General features: G+C 43.1%; 1 protein-coding gene and 1 long non-coding RNA gene across 7 annotated transcripts in view; one reads left to right on the plus strand and one right to left on the minus strand.

Moving 5' to 3' along the window:
- Positions 1-9,002, plus strand: part of LOC112544026 (uncharacterized) — a 28,538-nt gene extending 19,536 nt beyond the window's left edge. For all 6 annotated transcript variants that reach the window (XR_003087329.2, XR_012901539.1, XR_012901537.1 and 3 more), the window contains one exon: positions 1,223-9,002. This is a non-coding gene — a long non-coding RNA (uncharacterized LOC112544026). The remainder of the gene's footprint in view (positions 1-1,222) is intronic.
- DLGAP1 (DLG associated protein 1) overlaps positions 1-17,117 on the minus strand; it is a 597,103-nt gene that overhangs the window by 54,930 nt on the left and 525,056 nt on the right. The gene's annotated exons all lie outside the window — the stretch shown is intronic.

A 17,117-nucleotide genomic window follows, 5' to 3' on the forward strand; every position in this document is an offset into this window, starting at 1 on the left:
CAAATTTGATGAGTCCTACTAATATGCCAACAAATCAGTTTAAAATACTAGCCCAGCATGAAAAATTCCTAGCCATCAGACTGAATGCCATCAGCACAAAAGAGATTATATTGACATCTCATTTACTATCACCCCAGGAAACAGATAAAACCATTTCAATAACTCACAGCTCAGAAATCACCTATTGTGTGAGTCTTGGGCTAAAATAAGGGCAGTAGCCACTCCCTGTTGTTTCAGAAAGTAAAGGATTTAGACAAGGAAAGATTGGGGTCCTGGGATCCATGAAAAGGGATAGGCTAAAACCAGCCTCAACAAGAGAGGAGTGAAAGACATTTTCCTTTTTTTTTTTAACCCCCACAATGTCCCTGAAGAAATGCATGTAAAATGGGTTATGAAATGAGCAGGAACTAGGGTCCCTGAGGAAATTCTAATTCACTGCTTGTGAGCAGCTTCACACACAAAATCTTGTCACTTCAATGCAGGCTACATGCTCAGCGCCTGCTACCTTCATAATTTTTTAAATTCATGTCAATTTCACAACAAAGGAATTTTAAATTTTCTCAACAAGATGATCATGCTCCCCTGAAGTCTGAATGTATCTCTTGCCAAAACCCAAGGTATGCTTGCCATAGTTCGCACCATTACAAAGTAGCACCATTAGAATAAGACTGTTGCTGATTTGATTTTATATTTCTCTCTTTCTTCATGTCTTCTCTCCCAAGATTCAGTTGCAACTTTCTCTAAAGCAAAGGGTTAGCAATTTTTTATTTAAGGTCTGAGCCATGATGCCCACTCATGTCTACTCAACACAACTGTTTCAGAATTTCTGAAATTTACACAAATGTAGGAACCTAAAAATGCATTTTTGTGCTTGCATAATTGAAAGTTAATGCTGGGCCATCAGTTAATAGATATAAAAAAGCCCAAATCAAAACACACTGAACGTTGACAATTTGAACTATTTAGACCATTTTGAATCTATGTAAATGCTTTTGGAGATCAAAAACTCACATACACTCGTTGCAAACTCCTGCAAAATTAATCCCACAAATCCATAGGAGCCTATAAATGCTTGTAAATTGCAGATTTTCAACTCAAGCACCTTTTTCATGATTTTATTTTTCCTTTCTCCGCAGAACTTTCTGCACTGTCTCTTTGCTTCCTCTTCCCGAGTCCCACCCCTAACATATCCCACTGCTCACATAAATGCCTTCTTTTGCAGTCAATATTTCATATTTTGGGACTTCTCTGGACAGTGGTCCCCAGAAAACAACTTGGTGAGGAAGCAAGAATACATGGAATTTAAAAGAGAAAGCCGCTCTACTCCAAGTCTGTATCCTTTGTCCAAATCAGTTAGCCACCATAACTATTCACACAATGCAACATTTCTCTTTACTTTCCTACAGAAATTATAAAACAGAAATTAGTCAGAGTGTTAATAATGCTGGTAAAGTATTGCAAAACAGTACTAGCCAACTGATTCAGATTTGATACAGCTGTTCTATTTGACCATGCTCTGATCATTTGTTGTTTGCCACTGGAAACATTTGTGTAACTTGAATTTTTGTTTGCATTAATGTTTTGGGAATGGCTGTTCTTCATATAGACACCTATATATGCATGCTAACCCTGGTATGAATTTGTTCTCTATTTGTTATTTTCATCTAATCACAGAGTGGAAACAATGCCATTGTCAGATGACCAATCGCACAACACAAAGAATAAATAGTGAACAGTTCATGAATAATCCAAACTAAAATGTGTTGTATAAACTGCTTGTGGACTAATTACAAAAAAGAAATAGAGTTATAAAAATCGATGAAGCATTTGCAAACAGGGAAAAGGGATAAATTTGCAATGAATGTTGGTCACAATGAGTAATTCAACCAGTTCTAGTTAATAATAATGATAATGTAATTTACATTTGTCTAACACCTTTTATCATAAAGGATCTGAAATGATATACACACTACATATATTGATAAATCACATTTATGTCACCTACTGCTGAAATGCAGTCATGTTTCAGGCCTGTATGAAGGACTTCCTGGGGTGGGGTTGGGGGTAAATGTGGACCACATTTTTTTTTAAATATAAAGGTATAGTTCAAAGAAGTCATGTTTATACACACTAAGACAGAGCCTGTTGCAAAGGGTTTACAATCTAAGTATGTGATAAGAGACAAGAGGTCATACAACAACCAAGGTAGGGGATGACAAAACAGGTCTCACTATTGTCAGAAACAGTGGTCACAGCACACCAGCTATTTAGGCATGTGGTGCCTCATTTCAAAGTAGAAATTAAGTCTGCTGCATTAATGTACCTACTGGTCACTCTTGACTGACAGCTCAGGGCACCTCCATGCACTGCTGCTTGACAGCCTTTATACCACCCCTAAAAGGGGAGAGGAGAGACAGCCTGCCACAACATTGCAGCAGCAAGCCTCTAAGCCCAGGTCAGCACACTTGAGATTGTACTAAAATCAGCTGTAGAGGAAATGCCTGCTTCAGCTGCCCTCGCCATGGTATCTGGTAGAACAGCTTCTGCAGGCATCTCCCTGAAACTGAAAAAAATTCGGGACAACATGTGCCACGAAACGTTCTTTCTGCCTGGCTAGTTGGACCCAGCCTGAGTAGGGGAGGGAGCTGCTTGGGGTGCATGCGCACATGGACCCATAGGGCACTTTGGGCACAGCAGAGGGACAGGCGGGGTGAGGTGGTAGCTGGTAGAGTGGTACTGCAGGCCTATGTGCAGCATGGGATAGGGGGTGCCTCTGCATACGGGCCTGTGTTTGGGCACCATTCTGAGGCACTAGTTCATTAGGGCTTGTCTGCTCTGGGAAATTTACTTAAATGAGACTGAGAAACGACAGTCTAATCTTACTTTATACTTTATAAATGTGTGCGTGTCTGTCTGTAAGTCCATTTGTTCAAGAACTTTTCCTAAATGGTAAGAGCTAGGACTACCAAATTCGGTATGCAGCTTCCTCTAATCATAACTTAAAGCAAGGTCGGGGTGGGTTATGCCAGGAGTATGGGCTGTGCATGGAATTAATTTGTTTCTCATACAATGGAAAGGAAGGGTATGGTAGGAGGGACAGTTATACTGAAGAATAGCCAGGAGGAGGCCAGAGATGGGGACCAGGACAGCTGTGGCCCCATTTGCCCAGAGTCTATCGACTGGCGAATAGTAGAAGAAAGCAAGCAAGAAAAAAAGGCAAGTTTGAGGACCCCAAAATGAGTATTACTATCGAAAATCATGCATGTTCAGAGAGGAACAACTGACAGCACATGGCCACAATGGACCAGGAATGGTAAAGAGGGACTGAAGAGTGGATGGGGTGGTTCTGCCCTTCATAGCCTCTGCTCAGAGTAGCAGAGGCACCCAGGTACAGACGTGGCCACCCCTAAGAGGACAGCTAAACTCTCCAGGAGTGGAGAATGAAACCTGCACACACCTAGCATAACGGACACTGAAGTTGGAAGGACTAATCTATGACCTTTATTTTACTTCTGTGCAAAGAACTGTTTCTTTGAATTGGTTTCTTTATATGCTCTTTTAAAAATAAATTCAGTGCATGTTTGACTCTTAAACGAGTAAATAAATTCAGGGGTGGAGTGCATGAGAAAATGAGGACTCTCGATCTCTGTGTCTTCCTCCATCACCCTGATCGTGCATTCAGTGGCCTGCCTGGTGAAGGCCTGATTGTCTTTCAGTTCTGCAGCTCCCTTTCCAAGCATTGTTCCCGATGTCTGTACTCATTCGCTAATTGATTTAACACTTCGTAAACTATAACCTTCCTGTTTCTTTTCAGGCGCTTTCTTATTTGTTGCAATCTCTCTGCCACATTCCGTGACGTGGCTGTCAAGGTCTTAGCTGTTCAGCACAATGCACAAAAAGGAGTTTCTCACTATCAAGTCCTACATTGTAGCATTTCACTGACAAACCCCTTTTCCAACATTTCCACTCAATTTCTTGCTCAACCTGACAAGGAACGCATCTCGGCAAGCACTGTAATCATGTTGAGTGAGAAGATTGGGGTGGCTGGCAGCTGTGCATACAGCCAAAAGAAATTGCAGCCGAGGTTCGAAAATTTCCTTAGCAGGAAAATAGTTCTAATTATACCACAGTTCTCTACAGGCAGGTATCCCACTGGCAGACATCTCCCTGCTGAGGGTAAGGAGGGAAACTAGAGCACAACTTCTCCAGGCTTGTGGCTTTCCCCCTGACTCCATTTGAAGCCCACTTATGTGCCACTTTGGTGTCTGCACTAGGGATTGCTGAATGGTACGGGATTGTTTCCTACACTGGGGGAGCGGCCAACGCTATACTGCTGGAACCTGTGGCAGAAATTAAAAAGTGCCTCAGGAAATATTTCAATAGCATCTCTCTGCAGGATTCCACTGAGATTACATTGAACAGCCTGCTTGGCTACACCAATTAGCTACAGAGGGACAGCCAACCTCCCACTTTTCTATGCCTTCAACACTGCACGCCACAAGCCACAGACATTTATCCTGCATCTCATCTTCTGCTTCATGGTCCCCAGAAAATGGTTGCTCAGACTGGCTATGCCCTCAGGACTGGAGAATAGTTCCTGGATGCCAGACACACTTGGCAACACCAGGGGAAGCCCCTGATCCTCGTGTATCTGAACCTCTTTGTCTGCTATTTCATACTCCATGTTAGGTACTCTGCATACTGCTTCCGTGCCCGCCAAAGCATTCACAGGTCTTTGGGGGTGGAAGTCGGGGTCACTGCTGAGGATTGTGTCCAGTTCCTTATGAAACAGCAGATCTTTGGTGAAGCACTGGAGTGTCAGTTTCCTTCACTGGCCTTATGACAGGCTTATCTGAGTTCTTTAATATTCGCTCTGCACTACAGCTTGTCTGCTTATATCCCTTTCCACCCAAGGATCAAGAAACGTGCCCATGCGTATCCCAGTTCCTATGGGTCACTCTCTGGACTGAATAGACTCCTATCCCCACACACTGATCAGATCTGACAGCTCTGTGATGATCCAAGTGGGGGAGCACGTGGTGCAAAGGCCAAGCATGGGCACCTGGGAAGGCATCATGAACCGCTGCATGTTGAACCAGTCAACTGGGAGTGGGGGTGTGTGCAGGTGCTCAGGATGCATAGGGAACCACAATTTTTAAGACAGTCAGACCTGTGTGGTGTATTTCTTCCATTGCATTAAAAGCCTCAACAAACATGTGGATGAAAACAGACAGTCACTATTCTCTCCAATGAACTCACACAGAAAAGCTGGCCACCAGGAAATGGGATTTACATTTCATGGGGCTTGCAAAGAGGTGGAGCGGTTAGTTGGTCACCTGGCTGCAGGGCAGCATAGTTCAAAGTGCTGGCCAGAGGGACTGATTGGGTATTGTGGGACACTTCCTGGAGGCCAGAATCAGTGACAAGATACTTCAAGATGTCTACACTGCTTGCTTGTTAAAAATAGAAGGGAAAAGAAAAAAGTGCCTGGTAGAGTAGGAAGTTTTATGTCCATAAAAATGGGCACTTTTCTTGACAAGAGTCATTTTACAGTGTGAATGCTCATTCAGGTTTGTCTCTGAAAGGCATATTCCTCACCAAAACTTGCCAGTGTAGACAAAGCCTTAGTCCCTTGGGTTTCTCTCACCAGGGCCAATCTGTATTTCTGCCCCTAGTTCAAAACATCCCCTCTTAAACACGTTTATCCCTCTGTAACATAGATTGAATCTAGTAAGACCCACCTTCCAGGCAAAAAGCTGTCATGACTCAAAAGAACAACTGCCTCGCTCTTCAAGTTCCCCACATTTCACATCCTCCTGGAGCATATGAGAAGGCTTTCAAAATTCATTTAATCTTTGAAAAATAAGACAATTTTCTCCTGTCACATAGAAATGCATGTATGTTTGATTTGCCCTTTAAATTCTTTAAAATATGGTTCTAGATATTTTATTTTCTGTGGATCCAGAAAGGTTGGCTGTCACAGAGGTCAAGAGGGAGAACAGGTTTAACTAGTACATCTTAATCACTAAGCACTTCTGCTGTTCCCTCCTAATGCCGTCAGTGCTCAAAACAGCAATTAACTGAGACAAAAAAGAGAAAGTTGTCAATATCAGTTCAATTTCAAACCAGGAAAACCACTGCTAAATACAAATGGGAACATTTGTAGGAAATTTAATTGTGTTTTAAAGTATTTAAGACAATGTGAAAGTGAATACAACAGCAGATGCTTGGTTTGGTGATGTAAAGCATGAGAATACCTAGCAATTCTGTGGTCAGGGTATTAAATTCCAGCAGGGCTGTCTAACTGCCTATGTGTTCCTCTGAATGAAACCTTAAAAACCAGCATCCTGTCTACTCTATATAGGTATTAAATAGCTCTTGGCAGTTTTATAAATGTAGAGATTTGCCCTTCTGGTGTCTTTCTCCAAAATTTACACAATTATATGGCTCTAACCTTCTAACCCACAGTGGCTGCTTTTTGTATGTATATGGTATTGTATTTAGTTTGCAAAGTACTTCAGGAAGAAAGACACTAATATAAATATGTTATTAATCTGAGGGAAAAAAAGCACCACAATCACATTATGTAAAGATACATGAAATGTCTTAATTAAAAATTATATGAAAATAACAGCTGTAGCAATGTTTCTGCTTCCAGAAAATCCATTTGGTTGCAGTACATGTAAGCTAATAACATGCCAATGAACATACAATCTTTTTCAGTTTTCAGATAAATGAAAATGTGTCTGGTTATTCTGGGGAGGAGGAGAGGAAGCGGCTGGGGTCTAAGAAGTGATAAGATCTTTGATGCACTAGGAAATGGGAATTTCATTTATCACTACCAGATGAGTGAGCCCTTCCCTGTGTTTTACTACCCTGGGTGTGAGAACACAAACAAAAGCTGCATCTCAATTACACATGGAGCCTGCCTACTGTGACAAGAAAAGTTCAGCTCAAGATACACATTACTTCACTGCTTTATTCTATCCCAACTCCATAATTACAGTATTCTTGACCATCATCCACATACATCCCCCGATCCCTCTTGAGTGGTGGATTACAAACTTTCCAGTACTGAATGGCATGATTACCATTTCCACAGGATGTCTGATATAAGTATGAGGTAGATTCAATTACTTGAAGAGAATTTTCTTTGCCTTTCAGACTATTCACCTGTCAAACACAAGGAAAAAGATCTCTGAAGGAAGTCTTTTGCAACTCGCTTGGTTTTTCTTAGAGACTGATATTCAAACCCCATTTTTAAAATTCCAAAGTTAGAGTGTATTTAGATTGGGCTTGTAATTTGGCTTATTTGAAAGAGGGTTGTCATTTGCAGAATTTGCATTTGGATTCAGACCTGCGTTCTGTGGTTTACTGAGTGCTCAATGACCTTTAATTCACTAAGGACTCTGGTGTCTGCAGAGAGACAAGCGGACATTTTGTATTCACTTCGATGTAGAAAGTTAAAGAAGAGACACAAACAAGCCTTGGAAGTTTTATTATTGTCTTTTTCTAAATCTAAAAAAGGTCATTTTCACTGAGAGTAAAATATCTGTTCTTGGCATACAGAAAAACATACATTTAATTTGAAACGTTACCAATATTTAAGGGAGTTTGGATATGAGGTTTTGGTTGGGGCCCATCTCTAGTTTTTATATTATTTATATATGATGAGAAGAGGGGTTTTATAATCACTTTTTAAAAAGTTAAAGGCCAGATCTTTGATATGTATCTACTGCTGTAAGGCAACACAAAGGAACCACAATCCCACCTTTACCACTAGCCTAGGTTAAACCGGGTATTGGCAAAGCAGCAAAAGGAGACTGAGCACACACAGGTGAATCTAGCCATAAGATGAGTTATGATATTGTTATTTCCAACTAAATTATATTGAGACATTTCAGTTTTTTCTTGTGCAATTTTATACCTGGTGCAGCACCACAAACCAGAAAAGGCCTCACCATTTATATGCAGCGTTCAGAAGTGTCTTGTCATGGGAAAGCAGATTTAACTTTCAAAAGCATTTTAATTCTTATCTAGATAGAATTATATTAAACAGAGTATTCCTCACATTGCTCTGATCCTGCCAAGGGCTCTGGGCAGAATTAAGGATTCACCTATGCAAAGTTCCACTAAAGTCAGTGGGACTCTGAACTGGGAGTCTTATGTTTGTAAAAATGATTTTCTACTGCAGCAACAGGAATCCCTAAGCCACTCTTTGTAAACTCTATATTCAATAAAAAAAGTTAAAAAATACTAACCAAGAGATACAAAGGAAGCTGCAGATTTCTTTTTGACATGTTTCATGATACAGAAGTGTTTATTTGACAAGTGACAGCTGACTACATTTTAAAAATAATCCGTGAAAGACTATTATTTAATTAAATAACCCCTTCTGCAAGTTACACCCAGAGAAGTGTAGAAGACACTGTGGTTAAAAAAGTATTTCCTTGTAGTGTTTTGTTAGCTTTTATGTGTCTGCAAACTGTCAAAATCTGTCAATGGGATCCAGCTACAGAGTTATGACACACCCACATCCCTTTCTCCTGATTGTTATTGCCAGGACTCTGGCTCCCCGTTCTAACAAGGTTTTAAGCAACATTAAAAAAAAAAGACTATACTTGGGCTACAACAGAAACTAGACCCTTATAATTCAATGCCACAGTCTGTTCTTAGAGATCACATGCACTGCATCTTTTCCCATGACTGCTAGGATCACCTTTATGCCCCTGACTTTCAAATACACCTCTCCTGTCTTGGCTTCTCCCTTTCTGTCCAGGCTCTTATCACTTCATTTTTCCCCCAACACCTCTTCCTGGATGTCCACTGCTTTCTTACATTTAATATGGCTAAAATTGATATCTAATCTTTCTTCCTAGATTCTTTTTCCTCCTGCTGCTAGAGTCAATGATGTTGACAGCCCCATCATTATGTCAGCTATCCAGCCTTACCTTCATCTCTCTCTCCTCCATTTACATCCAGTATGTATCACACCCCAACATTTATTTTTTACAATTTCCCCTCCCCCACCTTCAGCCCAGCTAACTCTTCTCCCTATCCCCCCCCCCCCCCCCCCCCCGCCCAAGCTTTGGTTGACCTTTTCCCCAAGCCTAATGATTACTGCAACTTTTTTTTTCTTTGACTCCCATCTCACACTTTTTTACTCCATCCCAGGTGTTGAAGCCAAAATGCCAAGATTTTTCGAAGTGGCTGGTGATTTGGGTTACTGCAGTTTTAGGGTGCTGGACTTGAGACAGCTTATGGGGGTAAAGGCAGGCCCATTTAATGTGTCAAGTGGAGCATCCATCAATGGGTGACCTCAAATTCCCACATGCTTTTGAAAATATTGGCCAGAAGTCATCTTCCTGTCCTGCCACCCTAAATATTATAATTTCAGCTGTGACATAAGGGCTGAATATATCCATTCTGTGGTATAAATAACTAGATTTCAGTGCTTAGTCAGACTGTTCCTCTTCAGAGTGTTTCAAGAGTTTTGGGATCCTTCAGGGTGAAAAGAGCTGAGAGAAAATTTAAGTACTAGCATTAATGTGCATGTATCAAGGGGAGAGAGGTTCCCAGGGATTTAGGACTAGATTCATAAAAAAATGTCGGCATGGTGTGACTTGTCAACCTTCTGAGGGAGTTTGATGACTAAGTTTGGGCTGCATGTAGGTACTTCTCTCTGCTAAAGATTATCAGTTGCAAATCCTCTTGGAGTTAGGTGCCTAGACCATTTTTGCAAGAACAAGATACTCACTGAATATTCTCTGCAGCCTAGTCAGTAAGGATTTGGGATGTTTAGCACACATCTCAACATTACTCCGGTTTTATTCTATTTAAAGCACTCAGCTTTAAAGTTTCTAAGTAGTGCACTTTTCCTGTGATTTTGTTTTTCAGTCATCATCCTAGAAACAACAATATCAGCCTTATACTGTAGTAAGAAAAGAAATACTTGTTACCAGTGACAGTAAATCAGAGTCACCTAACAGGACTTGTTTATGAGTCATGGTGGGTCAGACAGTTAAATATTCAAAATCAGTACCCTCAAATTTGTGTCCACAGTGAATTTTGCAGATGCAAGTTTGGGAGTCCAAACTGTACTTGCAAAGAAGTCTTGTATTGTTTATTTTTTTATAAATTGTAATACTTTAATTTAGCTGCACTAAGAACAAATCTTTTTTTTTTGTATTAAAAATTTGCACTTACAAAACGGTAATTGTCTGGTTTACTTTTGCAGACAGGCAGAAGTGAAACTAATTAGATGTGCCTCTAATCGATTGCCCATGCCATCCAGCAATATAGCCTCTATTGTATGTTATACATCTAGAGAGTATATATTTTATAAAAAACTTTGTAGGAAAGGTGTTATATAAATATCTATTCTATTCTATTCTATTCTATTCTATTCTATTCTATATTATAAATACTTCCACATTTTGAGATAACCAAACTTTTCCTAACCGATTTATATGTTTTAATTATGCTATATAAATTTGCTGTCACACTAAATTCACTGACAGTTAATTCACTTCACATATCCTGTAACTGCAAGTGCCCTTTTGAGGTCACAGACTATTTCCACCTCACATGACTAAATCAAAGCATTCCAGAAAACCAAAAGGACGGTTAAGTCTCTGGAATTTCAAAGCAAACATTTCTGTATGTCTGGTGCTTCAACTTCTGCCAAGTAATTTCTCCTAGTAGTTATACATTTCGTTTAATTCACTAAAACTAATACTGGTATGCTAGTAAATGAATATAGTTAAACTCATCTCGATTAATTTTGATCTCCTATACTAATTTGCACTGGTACAATTCCATTAATTTAAGTTGATTTATTCCTGGTGTATGAGAGAGCAAATTCAGGTCTGCTGCTCTCTCAGTAAAATGAATCAAGAGCTGTAGGCCTGGCTTTTACCTCATTTACATTAGGAATACATCAACTGAAATCAATAAAATTAGTGTAAATTAAGCATAAGAAGATCAGAATCAGACCCAGCATGTATAACATAGTGCACTTGCATTATTTTTTTTAACATAAAGACAGTAATGGACTTAAATTTATCCAGCATAAGGTGACCAGATGTCTAGTTTTCAACTGGAACACCTGGCTGAAAGGGGACTATGGTGGCTCTGGTCAGCACTGTGGATTGGGCCATTAAAAGTCCACTTGCCAGTGCTGCTGGGGTAAGGCAGACTAGCCCCTACCTATCTTGGCTCCATGCTGTGCCAGGAGGCAACCAGCAGATCCAGCTCACAGGCGGGAGGGCTATAGGGCGCCGTGCTGCCCCTACCTCAAGCACTGCCTGGAACCGTAGCCAATGGGAGCTTTGGGGATGGAGCCTGTGGGTGAGAGTTAGTGCCGTGCACAGCTCCACTAGCCATGTCTCCCCCTAGAAACTGTCCTGCTGCTGGCCGCTTCTGGGGTACAGTGTGGTCTGCGGTGCCAGGACAGGCAGGGAGCCTGACAGCTCCCACCCACACTGTGTTACTGACCAGGAGTTACCGGGGTAAGGTCATGCCCAAACACCAAATCCCAATTCCCTATCCCAGACCTATGCCCTCTCCAAATCTATAGCCCGCGCCTGCACCCCAAACTCCTTATCCTCAGGCCCACCCCAGAGCCTGCACCCCTAGCTGGAGCCCTCACCCCTCGACCACTCTCTAGCCCTCTGCCCTCGCCCAGTGAAAGTGAGTGAGGGTGAAGGAAAGTGAGCCAGTCAGGGAGGGGGAATGTAGTAAGTTGGGGTGTGTCTAGACTACATGCCTCCGTTGATGGAGGCATGTAGATTAGACAAATCGGCAGAGGGAAATGAAGCCGCGATTTAAATAATCGCGGCTTCATTTAAATTTAAATGGCTGCCCCGCTCTGCCGATCAGCTGTTTGTCGGCAGATCGGGGCAGTCTGGACACGCCGCGGTCGACAAAGAAGCCTTTGTCGATCGGCGCAGGTAAACCTGGTTTCACGAGGCTTACCTGCGCCGATCGACAAAGGCTTCTTTGTCGACCGCGGCGTGTCCAGACTGCCCCGATCTGCTGACAAACAGCTGATCGGCAGAGCGGGGCAGCCATTTAAATTTAAATGAAGCCGCGATTATTTAAATCATGGCTTCATTTCCCTCTGTTGATCTGTCTAGTCTACATGCCTCCATCGAAGGAGGCATGTAGTCTAGACACACCCCTGGAGGCAGGGCCTCGGCAAAGGGGTGGGTATTGGGGGTGCCTCATTGAAGGGCCAGGGCTAAAGTGTTTGGTTTTGAGGGATTAGAACATTGGCAACCGTAATGCAGAATGGTAATATAAAGCCTCTAATGAAAAAGTGGCATACACTTAAACTTGATGTGTATTTATGTCCTACAATGAGAATAATAGTTCAATATAATAATATTATTTATTGCAGGAACACATGCCCCAAAGCATATGGGCACCTTTACAGAGGATAACTAAAAATATAACTTCCAACCACAGAAGGCAACCTGCCTAAAGAACCACACAACTTGAGTAAACAAATAACCCAATGTGCCAACTCCACGTTTAGTAAGTTATCAATATTTAATGTATGAACAACAAAACCAAAATGTTAGGTCCGGTACCTAAAATTACCCAATATTTGACCCCTAGAAACGGACTTATTTCTTAAAAGTTATGTCAGCTAAAGGTGTGTGAGGAGGTTGGGAGGGGGATTAAAGCAGAGCATAGAAGGGTTTGGAAATTGAGGTGAATGTTACTGATGTCCAGAGGAACTTGGAAAGGCCTATTTTGGGGAAATGAAATGGGGTATTTTGGTGTGAGGTCACAGGAAGGGATGTGTATCTACCTGTTTTGTTAATATTAATAGAGGTAACTATTTGTACTAGGATAGTGCCTGATGGCCCTAATTAGAAATTGGGCTCCATTACGCTGAGTGCTCAATTAAAAAAAAGAGTTTCCTGCTGAAAGGGCTTACAGTCTAAACACGGGCACGTGTTACAGGGCTATCTGGTTTCCAGAGTGTCACCAGGCTGCTCAGAGGAGAAAATTTGCTTGAGTACTTGGGGGACTAAGATGGGTCAATAAAGGGCTGCTTGTTCTTCCAATCTGCCAGTGACTCCTTTCTCTCTCATCTTATGGTTCTAAGGCCTGGTCAACATTGAAAAATTAGAGCTATGTTTAAAATTTAAAACTAGCTATGTCTCTCAGGGGAGTGAAAAATTCACACTCTCAAGCATCAAAGTTAGCTAACTAAACCAGGGTATGTCTACACTACAGCGCTAATTCGAACTAACTTAGTTCGAATTAGTTAATTCGAACTAAGCTAATTCGAACTAACGCGTCTAGAACTAAAAACTAGTTCGAATTAGCGTTTTGCTAATTCGAACTAGCAAGTCCACATTGAGTGGACTCTGAGAACAGGGCTTAAGGATGGCTGGAAGCAGTGCCGGCAGGGCATCAGAGGAGGACTTAGAGCGTGGAGATGCTGTCTCAGGCTAGCCGAGGGCTGCGCTTAAAGGGTCCCGACCCTCACCCCGGACAGACAGTTCTAAGGGGTGCCCCGCTTGCAAAGCAGTCCTGGCTTGGATTGCCCGGAGTACCCACACTGGGCACATCACACCACTCGGCCATCAGCCCGGCTGCACTTGCCGCAGGCTGCCATCTGGAGAGAGGGGGCAATTGGGGGGCTGCAGGAGAGCTTCCACCCCCAGAAGCCCGCAGAGCCAGCCCAGTCCTCCCCATCGGGGGCTCGTACCCCATTCCTCCCTCACCTCCTTCCACTTACCCTTCCCTAGCCCCTCTCCTTGATGTACAAAATAAAGGACAATTGTGTTCAAAAATGGAATCTGTCTTTATTGAACAAAACTAGGGGGAGACTGGGAAAAGGAGGTGGGAGAGGGGAAAAGAAAGGCTGGGAGAGGGGAGGGCAACTAACATGATCAGGGGTTGGGAACAGGTCCCATATGAAGAGAGGCTACAGAGACTGGGACTGTTCAGCTTAGAAAAGAGGAGATGGAGGGGGGACAGGATAGAGGTCTCTAAAAGCAGGGGTTGGGTGGAGAGGGTGCATTCAGAAAAGTTCTTCATGAGTTCCCCTAAAGAAGGACTAGAGGACACCAAAGGAAAGGAATGGGTAGCAGGCTTCAAACTAGTAACAGAAAGTTGTTCTCCCCCCCCCCCAAAAAAGAAGCAAAGAGTTAACCTGTGGAACTCCTTGCTGCAGGAGGCTGTGAAGGCTACAACTAGAACAGAGTTTAAAGGGAAGTGAGATCAAGTCATGGAGGTTGGGGCCATGGAGTGCTATTATCCAGGGGGTAGGAGTGGTGTCCCTGCCCAAGGTTTGTGGAAGGCTGGAGAGGGATGGCACGAGACAAATGGCTTGGTCACTGTCTTCGGTCCATCCCCTCCAGGGTCCCTAGGGTTGGCCGCTGTCGGCAGACAGGCTACTGGCCTAGATGGACCTTTGGTCTTACCCAGGACGGCCATTGTAAGCTCAGGGCTCAGGGTCGGGGGTCTCAGTGGACCCCCTTGATTTTCATGCACACCTGCTCCTGGGTGGCCAGGCTGGCAGCTCTCCTGCCCTAGACGGCCACTTTCCTGTGCCTAGTGCGGAGATCGTGGACGAGGTCCACGATGTCCGCACTAGCCCAGGAAGGTGCCCGCCTCTTGCGGTCCAGGGCAAGCTCCCGGGAGCCGCCAGCCTGGTCCCGGCAAGAGGGGGTGGGCTGGGGGACATCGGGTGGGTGGCTCTGTGCCGTGTCAGGTGCAGGGTCTGCTGGCTGGGTGCTGGCAGGCTTGCACCTGGCACGGGCACTGTAGCCAGCCCGTGCCCCTTTAAGGGGTCCGGGGCCGGGAGGGGGGCATAGAGTTTCCCTGGTGTTGGCCAGAGTGGCCACCAGGGAAACCTGGGGAGGGCTAGCCTCCCACTAGTTCGAATTAAGGGGCTACACACCCCTTAATTCGAACTAGTAAGTTCGAACTAGGCTTAATCCTCGTAAAATGAGGTTTTCCTAGTTCGAACTAAGCGCTCCGCTAGTTCGATTCAAATTCGAAGTAGCGGAACGCTAGTGTAGCGCCTATGAATGTTAGTTCGAACTAACATCCGTTAGTTCGAACTAACATTGTAGTGTAGACATACCCCCACAGTGTAGATGCAGCTAGCTCAATGGAAGAATTCTTCTGGCAACCTAGCTACCATTGCTCAGGAAGGTGGATTATCTACATTGGTAGAAAAATCCCTTTCTGTCAATGTTGGACTCATCTGCATTATGATACTACCTCAGCATATCTGAAGCGCTCCAGCTCCCGGATTGCAGACATGGCTAGAATGTTGAACGTACTACTTTGAAACACTTGGCTAACAGAGAGCTTGTAGAGCAAGACCTTTTCTGATGGTAAAGGCCCTTGATCAGTTGTACTATTGGGCACAGTAGTTTGTCTGATTTTCAGTGGTATCGACTGATAAACCACATTCCCTAGAAGTCATGAATGTCATGAAAATGGCAATAACTGAAGCTTTCTCATAGAAACTTCAAAGTATTAGCACATTAGTCACCTCTTTACTGCTAACATGGGGAGACCATTATTTTATATTACCGTATCTCCTCTGAAACATTTGTTCAAACAGCTGCCCAAGTACACTCCCTGCTCAAAGGGAAAAAAATAATGAACAGTCTCAGGTTGAAAAGGATGCATAGCTCTCAATGCAAAGCATTCTGCATATCCCACCATATAATGCATTCATCTCTGGTTTGTTATATTCTCTAGCTTTCACATATTTCAGAAGTGAGCAATATCAGCTAGTTATTGCTTGATCAAAAACAGGAGTATTTCAGATGGAGGGTATAAACTGATTGATATTGCAAGGTGTTAACAAGGTTCACAAGCTATTACAAATTTGGACTGTAAAATGTAGAATGACTTTGGGGACTATTTAGTATGAACTGTGAATCTGAGTGAGTACAAATAAATAATTATATCTGTAAGGAGGCAGTGTCTTTTAGCCATATGCCTTCTGTAGAGATAATCATAACATATTCAACACTTTAAATATACAAGGATTTAATGAATGTGTGGACTATAGCACTTTTTAGGTTCTTTAGTTTCCTTTTGTTCATTTTTAAAAGTGCATTTTTGTGGCAAAAAAAAATGATTATTAACAATATTTGTTGAAACATGAAAGGCCAGTAAATCTACATTAAGAGTACAGCTGTGAAGACTTTTCATAAATAAATAAAATTAAATTAGTTTTCCTATTTACAAATTATGAGCAAAATACATTGCTATTTGTGTATTTGTTATTCAGAATCACTCCATGTACATTTTGTGTGGTGTGATTTTAGATTAGAAGTTACTTTCAATATATTCACTTCAGCTATCTCGTTGAGTATCTAGTATGGGGGTGGGCAAAAAGACTTCTGCAGGCTGGATCCAGCCTGCCAAGCGAGTTGATCTGGCCCACAGAGGCCCTGCCACTCCCCCTGCCCTCAGGTCAATCAGGGTTTGGGGGCGGGGAAGCACGTGAAATCTCCTCCACCCAGGAGGGGCAGAGCGGAGGAAACTTTGCACGCTCCTCATGCCCCCTCTGCCCTGCCCCCGGCCTGCAAGGAGCTTGCAGCACTTAGATGCGTCACGTGCTCCTGGCAGAGCAGAAAGAGACTTCACATGCTCCCCTGCCCCCAAGCCCTTATTGGTCTAGGGATGGGGAGAAGTAAGTGAAGTTTCCTCCCACCCCAGGGGCATGAGTGTCTAGGGGGAACCTCTGGGGAGGGGGCAAAGACTTCATGCGCTCCCCCACCTTGAGACCAAACATGGTCATGGATGGGGAGGTAGGTAATTATCCTGGCTCAGCCCCTTCTGTTTGAGGCCCCGCCCCTTCCAGTGTGGCCTGGTCCCCTCTGCCCTGTTTTTGTTATTGTTGTTGCTCAACCAATTTTTTTCCCCGCCATGTTTGGGAATTTTTGTGAAGGTATCTGGCAACCCTAGGAGCCAGAGAAACTTTGGGGTAGAGGAGGGAGCAGCCAATATCTTTTTCATGAGAGGACAAGGCAAAGGAAGGAGAAGAAAGAGCCTTGCAGTTCAGAAAGGTTCTTTTCCTTCCTCACCAATCCCCTACTGTTAAAAATGAATCAATCTGCTTTACGTTC

This window comes from Pelodiscus sinensis, chromosome 2, assembly GCF_049634645.1.
Source record: "Pelodiscus sinensis isolate JC-2024 chromosome 2, ASM4963464v1, whole genome shotgun sequence".
NCBI lineage: Eukaryota > Metazoa > Chordata > Testudines > Trionychidae > Pelodiscus > Pelodiscus sinensis.